This window comes from Theobroma cacao, chromosome 9 (genome assembly GCF_053813885.1).
Source record: "Theobroma cacao isolate CCN51 chromosome 9, ASM5381388v1, whole genome shotgun sequence".
In the NCBI taxonomy this organism is placed as follows: domain Eukaryota; kingdom Viridiplantae; phylum Streptophyta; class Magnoliopsida; order Malvales; family Malvaceae; genus Theobroma; species Theobroma cacao.
The window spans coordinates 35,606,119-35,617,072 of NC_142647.1; the positions used below are offsets into that span (position 1 = coordinate 35,606,119).

The 10,954-nt window shown below is 33.0% G+C and overlaps 1 non-coding gene across 1 annotated transcript; it reads right to left on the reverse strand.

Moving 5' to 3' along the window:
• Positions 1-9,366: 9,366 nt before the first annotated feature.
• LOC148760906 (small nucleolar RNA R71) lies at positions 9,367-9,472 on the reverse strand. Its single transcript, XR_016028680.1, has one exon. It is a non-coding gene; the product is annotated as a small nucleolar RNA R71 (small nucleolar RNA).
• Between the last annotated feature and the right edge of the window lie 1,482 nt (positions 9,473-10,954).

Consider the following 10,954-nt stretch of genomic DNA (forward strand, 5'->3'; position numbering starts at 1 on the left):
TAAGAATGACATATTGTAGAGCCGAGCTTGACACTAGATTACAATTTAATGAAAATGACGTTTAGCAGTGAGATGCAATTAATGACATTATGATGCAAGGATATAGAGTACAATGAAACTAAAGCATATAATTGGAAATGATAAGAAAAAAGTATAAGCATGTAAATGATGGGAGGTTTTGCATAGGCATAAGAAGAAGTCATATGAATTACGTAAGAGATAACATGTGGTAAGATGCAAGTTGAATGGTAATTTAAACAACTGAAAAAGGGCAATCTGAAATTGATTGTACCCTAATGTTTGTAGATTGAATACGAGAATTTTGACATACACTATGAGGATTATTATATTGAATCTTAGTTATAGATGGGAATGAAAAAAGGGATATTTAGTTCGAAGGCACTTGAATACAAGGATTCCCACACATAATAAGGAATGTTGATACTTAAATGTGCGTGTACATTCGTATGTGTTGAGTTAGTGATGTGCCCAACTAAAGTGAAGAATTGTTCTTAGTGATTCGAGATTTGAAGACAGTATAATTGATGAGTTGTATAATAAGTACAACGATAAGAAATCCCATCGGAAGTTGAGCTATGTTGATATAAGAAATTTTGGAGAAATAGTCAAAGAAATGATATCAAGGAAATGTAATCTATAGCGTGGTTAAGCCATACAAGATGGACCAACATGATTAAGAAGATTGAAGTTTCATAAATGCAAGATAAACATGATGTATGTGGGAATAATTGAAGGCATTAACCTCCCTCCCAACATTGAGAATACGTACTAGAATGAATATGGCATGTTTGTAATGCTATAAGCTACGTAATAGTGCATGGGGATAAGATGAATGAATGAATATCGAGAAGTTTGACAAGGAATGAGGTAATAAGATGGTGATTAGGTATACATAAGTAAGTATAAAATGTGATTGAAATTGGTATGATTGAGATGGAGTTATGGTTCCAATTCAATGATGGTGATAGAGGCATACTCGACGTTTTAATATAAAAGATAATGTTTGTGAAGGTTACCGCCGATTTGATTCTAAAAGATGATAATAGACATAAGTGAAGTATTCTAGTTGAATTGGAGGTAAATTAGGTGGATAAATCAAAATTCCCTATAAAGTAAGAAATGGAATAAGATCATAGAGTGAGATTAATAATGTCACAACCCAAATTCTGGGCCATGACCTGTGCATGGGCCCAATGGACATAGTCCACTAAGCCCAAGCAAGCCTATTAATCTGACGTGTTCATCATTCCATCATAAACTGCTAAGTCACATTTCATAACTTAGGGTCAAAATAATATTAAACATTTGCCAACTCATACTAGCATACCAAACAAGTGTATATACATTGTCTATAACGTATCTTAATAATTTACATTAGGTTTGTCTATTCAGAATAAAAGAATACTTGACTTCCAGCGGAGGGACTCGGACGAATGTACAGCTACTGAATGCTGAGACACCTACCAAAAGATGAATACAAGTCTACAAGGACACCTCGTCCTAGTTACCGGCTACCTCGTGATCTAAAAACATGAAGTTGAAAATGGTGAGTATAAACCCAATGAGTGAACAAGAAAGGGAACAAGCATACCATAAGGAATGTTTAACGAAATCATAATGCATTCTTTTTTAAAACAATGTAATTTGTTTTTTATCTTATTAAACCCCTCATGTAAACCCCACATGAGAAAAAAAAATCACATATTGGAAAAATCCATGCTCAACAAAGGATTTGGAGAGTGAAAACTGTAATAGCATTTATGCGAATCATGTCAATAAATGACGGGTCCTCACTGCAGTGAGAATGCCTTTTTGCTGTAGCGACACTTGATTTCAATTATCAACTAACCGAGGGTTTCTTGACTGGCCAAGGGTTTCTCACCAAACCTCCTCATATTAAGCTTAATTCACTTATTCCTTAATGTTGGAAATCCATGCTCAAATATGGTAGAAAAGAAGTGGAAAATAGGGCAATAATTGGTCAAAAAGAGGTGAAAAATAGAAAGTTTTTCGCTGTAGTGAGATTTTGGTCATAAAACAGAAAGTTTCTCGCTGCAGCGAGAAGCTACAGTACCTTCCTTGCTACAGCGAAAATGGATTCTCGCTGCAGCAAGTTTTCAGCCAGCCTACCCTTTCAAAACCCGAGAGTTTCTCGCTGCAGCGAGAATCAGAACATCAAGAAAAAGGTTTCCTTTTCCCTTAAAACAAAGCCATCTTGCTAAATAACAAAAGCAACATGTAACACATGTAAACTCTCAAATTTCAACAAATCAAATGCTCACATTTTTGCATTTACAACCATATACCATATATGTATGTGTATATATATATATATATATAGATATCAATCATCATATACACCTTCCCATCATCATCATCATCTCATATGCAACGGCTTATGCACACTCCCACTCGCACATAGCCGGGTCAACAACGGCTTATGTGCACTCCTACTAGCACATAGTCGGGTCAGCAACGGCTTATGTGCACTCCTACTCGCACATAGTCGGGTCCACATCAACATACAAAGAAGCACCCAATGCATATTATGCATACTATCATATTTTGATAACACATAGCCCATTGTATAGCACATTTTCACAATATAAAATCACTTCATCAAAGGCTTGTTCCCAAGGTACATTTTCAAAGACAAGTTGGATAAAATCATTCACATTCCCCAAAACAAGTTTGAAATGCAAGTCCACTCACCGGTATATTGTTGAGCCTTTAGCTGACTCTAATTCCCCTAATAATCCAATTGAGATGATAGGGCTTCGTTAGAACCTAGAATCACATTAGCATAAGCAAAAGGTCAATTCACATACTATAAACCCTAAAAGCTATCTCTTAGCTAGCTTTCAATTGCCACTTTAAATGACTATCTATGTTCATTATCTAAATCACTATAAAATGAATGAACATCTTAAACAATAAAACAACTCTTAATCTAAATTACTAGCCATTATCCATAGCTAAAAATCAAGCTTAGTTCATCACTCACCCTAGGGTTCCTTTGTAGTTGAATTCTCTTCCAATAGCTTCCACACAAATGGGGTAATTCTCTCTTTCTCTCTCTAAAACACCCTATTAGCGAGAGAAAATATGGAAATAAGATTTTTCAAGGGTTTTATGGAGAGAGAGTAGAAGAATACAAGGGTTCTAGTCATAAGGGCACAAAGGTATGAAAACTATAGCTAAAGAGAAAAAATCATGCAAGCTCCATATCAAGCTTCCATGGAGGTTGGAAGCAACATGAAAGAGAAGAAGGAGGAAGAAGAAGAAGCTGCTAGAAAATGGGAGAAAAAGCTGCTGGAAGAAAGATATTTATAGCCAATCTTATCCATTCCACTTAAATTATCAAAATGCCACTCCACCAATTAACTTACTCTCCTCCAACCCTTTATGAAATCTTTTTACTTCTTTGACACCGGGACAAGGTCCATAATGGTCTAGATATACTCGGGTTCATGAAAACTTAAAATTTTAACTCGAGGTGAAAAATGACCATTTTGCCCCTACAGTAAAAATCATCAAAATTTTTGTTTCCTTTTCATTTTACACCTAATTTCATCATCCATTTATTCCTTAGGCCTACTTAGGCCATAATATTGTCTAAAATCTTACTTTTATGGGCTTACTAAGGAAATGATGAAATTACCCCTGATCAGGGATATTGCGTGTACTTCCCTTTACGAGTCTATAAAGGTTAAGGTCTCACAAATAACCCGACAACGACGTGAATTTGAGGATGAATTCTATTTAAGTGGGGGAGATTGTAATACCCGTACGTTGATATGAAGGCTAATAAAGCTTATCGGATGCCAATTGAGGTTAATTAGAATGTTTAAAAGTGATAAAAGGTGAAAGGAATATTCTAGAGTAAAATATTTCACAAGTGAAGAAATAATAAATAAATAATAATATTTTTATTGAGAATAAATTAACAATATAAAAAAAGTGATTCAGAACTGAATCGGAGCATAATAAGACATTTTGGGTGACAAGGAGACAAGTGGAAAATTTTAGAATAAAATAATATTTTATTAATAAAATAATATTAAAATATAATATTTTATTCAGTGTCGAAATTTTTCATGAAGAAGGAGTATATGGTCAATCTAAGTGGGGGAGAAGAAGAACGAGAAAATTTCGAAGAAAAATGACGTTAATGGGGCTAGCGTGTCTTTATTAAATAAAGCTAGTGCGAGGAAGCAAATATTTAAATATTGCAGTGATACCACGTTGAAGCGTAAACTTGACATTTTATTGGTACAAGTGTTAAGAAAGAAAAATGGAAAGAAATTAGAATTAAAAGATTGTGGGAGGATACAATTAAAAAGAGTGAAAACCTTAGAGGGCAAAATGGTAATTTTACCATTAGTTTGGACAAAGCTTCCAAAGGAAGCTTTGACTCTTCATCTTTATCACATGGCTGGTTCTTATCTTAACCAAAAGATATTTTCTTCTTCTTCCTCACCCACCCAATGCCATTTCCATTTCACCTCCATTAAAATCAATTTTTTTCTTCATTTGATTTTCTTTGTTTTCTTTTCATTTCCTTTCTTTTCTTACTTCTTTCTTCTCCTAACTTCTTGGACACCAAACCTGCAGCTTCTAACCCCATGTTCTAGCACAACCAAACCCTAGGAGAGAGAAGGAAAAAATCTCTCTTTCTTTCCTTTATTTTCTATTTCTACTCCAGCATCATTGACACTTGAATTTTCAACTTTAAATCTCCATTTTTAAGGCTAAAAGGTATATATTTTCAACTCCTAGAATTTATGAATTTATGGGTTATATTTTCAGATTTTATTTCCTAATTTCTTCAAATTTTTTTTCTTGGAAATATTAGGTTTTTGTTGATCTTTATGCCTCTAAGCTCATCAAGGTAAAAAACCTTTAAATTGGAATAGTTGATATGATGGGTTTGAGAATTAAACTAGAATTCTAGATTAAAAATTAGGCTAGAATGTAGTTTATCAAGAGTATGCTTATTAGAATTATTAAGTTTAAATTTATGATATATTTGAAGCTATTATTGTTTTTTGGCAACTATAAGTTTTAATGGTATTTCGGGACTACTCGGATTAAGATCTTGTAGGTGCTAGTCTTGTTAGGTTGCATTGTTAAGGTGAGTGAACTTGCATTAAATTATTTTTTGAGGAAATACATATGTGTTGGGATAAAGCACTTAGATGATTTTATTTGATTTTTTTTCTCTAAATCATGCATGGGAACAAGCCCTTGATGAAACATTTTATGTTGTAAAATGTGTAATGTGATGAACCCATGTGTTCCTATATTCTGATGATATATATGTTATGCTTTGAATGATAATATTGTGTGATAATTGTAACCACGCGTGTGCGGTGTGGGAGTGCACATGCAAAAACTTGTCAGTTAAAATCCTACTACGCAAGTATACGTATCGAATAGATAGTATATTAGCAAGCAGGGTATGGATCCCACAGGAATTAATCTAAAATTTTACTAAGTACTAAAATTAGAACAATTTAATCTTATCCAAATAATCAAAATTAATTAATTAACTAAAACTAATTAACTAAAATTAAAACCAATAAGAAAAATCAAATAATAATAACTTGAAAAAATATCAAATCAAACAAGCCTAGGATTACAATATCCCTCACACTTCATCTAAATCTTACCTCTCTTTCTTAACTTATTTTAATGGGTTGAATTGCTAACCTAGAGTCCTAAATTATTTATAAGGGTCTCCCGACTCATCTTATAAAAATATCTATTTTAACCAAAACACTATATCCCTATGTGAATTGAAATTAAAACAGACTCATTAAGTTCAGGCTCTAATTTGGCTACATATGGCCTATAGGTATATCCCTATCCTATACACATATCAATTATTATGATCATATGCTATTCCAATTTTAGTTTACTCTAAGGTTGAATTGAGGGGTTTTACGAGGAATTAAACTAAATTGCATTGTTTTTAACATAAGTGCATCATGATTTATAAACTTTCCTTATCGTTTGCTTGTTCCCTTCCTATGTTCACTCACTGGGTTTATACTCATTCTTTTCAACTTCATGTTTTAGTTTTCAGGCTCAAAGGTAGTTGGATCCTAGGAAGAGGTGCTTCCTCCTATTCTTTTTACGATAGGTTTACCAGCACACCCCATGATAGTATCCACGCCCGAGTCAATCCGCTGATAGTCAAGGTCTTTTGTATGTATATATGGTTATTTAAATGTAATTCATGAGATTTGTTGTAAACACTGTATGTTTGGTTTGCATGATAATGTCGCCACAGGTTGGCAAATGATAATATTATTTTGTGAATGATATATATTCGGTTGCCATGATTTATTCTTGAGAAGAAATTATTTTTGAAAACTATGAATTAAGAACTTTAGAGGTAAATGAGGGACAGAGGGTCTAATGAACAAGTTTTTATAGAAAGGCTTGCTTGGGCCCAGTGGGCCATGCTTATTGGGTCCATGCACTGGTCATGGCTTGAAATTTGGGCTGTGACATGGTCCAATCACTTCAGCAAAAAATCCAAAGAGCACAACAAGACTCAGTGCAAATAACAAAATTTTGCATTTGATCGTCACACAAACACTAAGACCATCCAACCACAAAAGCAGTACAATGACAGTTGAAGACATGTGGTTCATGCATGATATCAAGAAGTGTACTCCAATTGATCTAGCATATTTCATTTACAAAGATATGGAATCAATAGCTAGATGAATAAAAAAATTGTCTACCTTATGGAATGGTCATCTCAAACATTTTGGCAAAGATGAAGGTTGATACCTCATTGGAGAAGCTAGTAATGGTTAAAAAAGTCAACAATCTTGATCAAGGGGCAATTGAAAAACTCGATCTTGAATATGATGCTATCAGAAATGAATGGATGAGGAGAAATATTCAACAAAAAGATAAAGATAAAAGAAAAGAAACACAAGTAGTAGGTTAGAAAGAAAAGTATGATAAAGTCCACAAAGAATTAGATTTCGACATATTTGATCTACCAATGGATCTTTCAATTCCTTATGAACCTCTTCCAAGGGCAAATGAAGGTCCATTTGGACTACCTAGTATAGAATACATACCTGAAGGTGCACATCACTTCTTCTGCGCTGAAATGGAGAACTACATTAAAAAATTTGAACAGATGATTAATCATTGCATTACTTCCTTCATCAAAATAGATAGCTGAGATAACTCTATGATATAGAGTTATTTGGGCTTAATTTTGATAATAATTTGGCTAGGTTTTTGTAGTAATACATAGAAATTAGTAGGTTTTATTTAATTATTTTAAATTAGTTATTTTAGGTGAGTCAATCTAATCTTGGTTAATTTTATGCTTAATGTGGTGTTAATATGATTAAGATAGGTTGTTATTGATTTATTTGTGCTTTTGTAGGTGTTTGAAAGAAGAATTTTAATGGAAGAAGGAGAGCAATTTCGAGGTGCAGAGTGTCAATGTACATGTTTTGGTATTTTGGCCATATCTTTCTCTACAGAGCTCCAAATGAAGTGATTCTTAAACCATTGGAAAGATAAGAGAAAGATATACAACTTTTATGTTTATCAATTTACCCAGTTCGTCTTTTAGGAGGGTCAGAATTATGTCTAAGTTGACATACTGCAGCAATCCTAGAGCAATTACGATTTCTGTTAATTAATTTGGCAAAGCTGCGACTTACATAGTTTGATAAGGAAATCCCAGCTAAAATTGACTTCTTTCTTCACCCAACTTGGCCTAACTCCAAAGCCTATAAAAACAACCTTTCGGAGAACTTAAGAAGAGAAGAAAAACACCAGATTAACAGCTGAGAGTCAAGCTACAGAGTCATTGAAGGAATTTGAAGAATTCAAGGAGATTTGAAGATCAAGAATTCATTCCTTGGTTTTTTCTATCTTTTTGTTATTCTTTTATTCTTTTGGTCTTAATGTTTATATTTTATTTGATGATGATGTATGACTTGATGGGGAACTAAATTTTTAATCTAAGATTATGATTGAACTCAATATATAGTATGAATTATTTATCTCTCTTTTGCTTATGTTTGATGGATTTAAGTTTTTTATTTTAATATGTTCTTAATGCTTCTAGTTGACTGGCCACCAATTAGATTGAATTGGAAACCTAGGTTAAACCTTAACGAAAGAGATTTAGGTAGACCTTGAATAAAATAGCATATGATTGAATACACTTGGTTGATTAGGTGGTTTGATTTGCATATAGGGTAGACATACACCTATAAGCCATACATAGCCAAAATTGGAGCACAAACTTAATGAATCTTTCTTTAATATAATTTGCATAGACATATAGTAAATTATTTGGGAAAGGTATTTTTATGAGAAACTCGACAGAGACTTATAAATTATTAAGGACTCTAGGTTAGCAACTTAATCCATTAAACTAAGTTAAGAGAGAGAGACATTAATCAGATAAAGTCTTGAGGGATATCATAATCTTAGGTCTGTTAATCACTAGAAGTAAAATTTGCTAATATATTAGTTTTAGTTTTAGTTTTTAGTTTATTAATTTAAAATTTCCTTTTTAATTTTAATTGCTTAGATAAAATTAGGGTGTGTTAATTTTAGTAGTTAACAATAAAGATTAATTCAATTGTTTGTGGGATCAACACTCTACTCATCTTTATATTATCTTTGCAATACATACACTTGTGTGAGTAAAAAATTCAACAACAAGTTTTTGGTGTTGTTGCCGGGGAATTGATTTTTAATTCTTTTTTGTTAATATTAATACCAAGCATTCTTAATTTTAATCTAGACTTTTCTTTTCTTTTTTTTTAAGGTACTTTTGGTCATTGTATGCGAAGAGCCCGAAATCTAGAAATTGTTCCTTTTGATTCAGAAATCGAAAAAAAAACTTTTCATAGACTTCGGAGGAAAAATAAAAAAGTTTCTACTCCCAGTACAACCATGGCTGATCAACAAGAGGAAGAGACCAAGCCTTTGAGGATTATGCATTCCCACAAGTACAAAATCTCCACTCTAGTATCCGAAGACCTCCTATTCAAGCCAATAATTTTGAAATTAAGCCATTAATCATTCAGATGATTTAGACTGCTATTCAGTTTGGGGGTTTGCCTAATGATTATCCAAATGCTCATATTATAAATCTCTTGGAAATCTGCGATACATTCAAGGCTAATGGTGTTACTGATGATGTCATAAGATTGAGGCTTTTCCCTTTTTCATTGAGAGATAAAGCAAAGAGTTAGTTAAATTCGCTTCCTGCTGGTTCCATTAATACTTGGGATGATTTGGCTCAAAAATTCTTAGCAAAATTCTTCTCACCTGCAAAGTCAACAAAGATGCAGAATGATATCACTTCTTTCATGCAATTTGATTCTGAATCATTAAATGAGTTTTGGGAAAGGTATAAGGATTTGATTAGAAGATGTCCTCACCATGGATTACCTAAGTGGCTGCAAGTTCAGACTTTTTATAATGGTTTACTGGGACCTTTTAGAACTACCATTGATGTTGCTGCTGGAGGTTCACTCATGAGTAAATCCATTGATGAGGCTTATGATTTGCTAGAAGAGATAGCCTCTAATAATTATCAATGGGCATCTGAAAGATTGGATACAAGAAAAATTGTTGGAATTCATGAATTAGATGTGTTGCATACTATTTCTACACAATTGGCCTCTCTCACAAAGAAAATAGATAAAATGAGTGTTAATGCTATTCAGAACTCCTTTATGATAGGTGAATTTTGTGGGGAAGGACATTCCAATGACAATTGTCCCATCTATTCTGAATCTTGTCAATTTGTTGGAAATAGGCAACAGAACAACCCCTATTCCAACCCTTATAATCCTGGTTGGACTAATCATCCTAATTTTTCATGGAATAACAACCAAGGGTCTTCATCAACGGCTAAGTCAAACTTTCCTCCTAGATTTCCATCTAGAGCTCCTATGCTAAAGAAAAAGCCTTCAATGGAGGATATGTTCATGCAATTCATGACAAAGACTGATGCATTCATAACAAAGACTGATGCCTCCATTCAAAATCAAGCAACTTCAATTAGAAATCTTGATATACAAATGGGCCAGCTTGCCAGTGCTTTAAATTCTAGACCTCAAGGTACCTTACCAAGTGATACTGAAACCAATCCAAAAAAAAAGGTAAGGAACATTGTAAGGCAATTCATCTTCGCAATGGAAAAGAGGTAAGTAAAGCGGTAAGTAGTAAGGATTTAAATTCAAAAATTTTAATTTAATCTAATGAAAAAGAAATTGAAAAAGATGTTGAAAAAGAAATTGTAGTTGAAAAATTTGTTAAAAATTCAAAAGAAAAATCATAATTAAAACTACTCCCACACCCCCGCTACTTTTTCCTCAAAGATTTCAGAAAGAAAAACTTGACAAACAATTCTAGAAATTTATTGATGTGTTTAAAAAATTACATATTAATATTCCCTTTGTTGAAGCTCCAGAACAAATGCCAAGATATGTTAAATTTTTGAAAGACATCCTGTCTAAAAAGAGGAAATTGGGGAGTTTAAAACTGTTACACTTCCTGAAGAGTGCAGTGCCATTATTCAGAATAAGCTTCCACTAAAGCTTAAAGATATAGGTAGTTTTACTATTCCATGTACTATCGGTGCTCTTTGCTTTGCTAAAGCTTTATGTGATTTGGGTGCAAGTATAAATTTGATGCCATTATCCATTTATAAAAAATTGGGTTTAGAAGAGATTAAACCAACTTCTGTGACTTTACAACTTGCCGATAGATCCATCACCTATCCTTATGGTATTGTAGAAGATGTTTTGGTTAGAGTTGATAAATTTATTTTTCTAGTAGATTTTATTATTCTTGAGATGGAAAAAGATTGTGAAATACCGATCATTCTTGAAAGACCATTCTTGAGAACTGTTGGAGCTTTAAT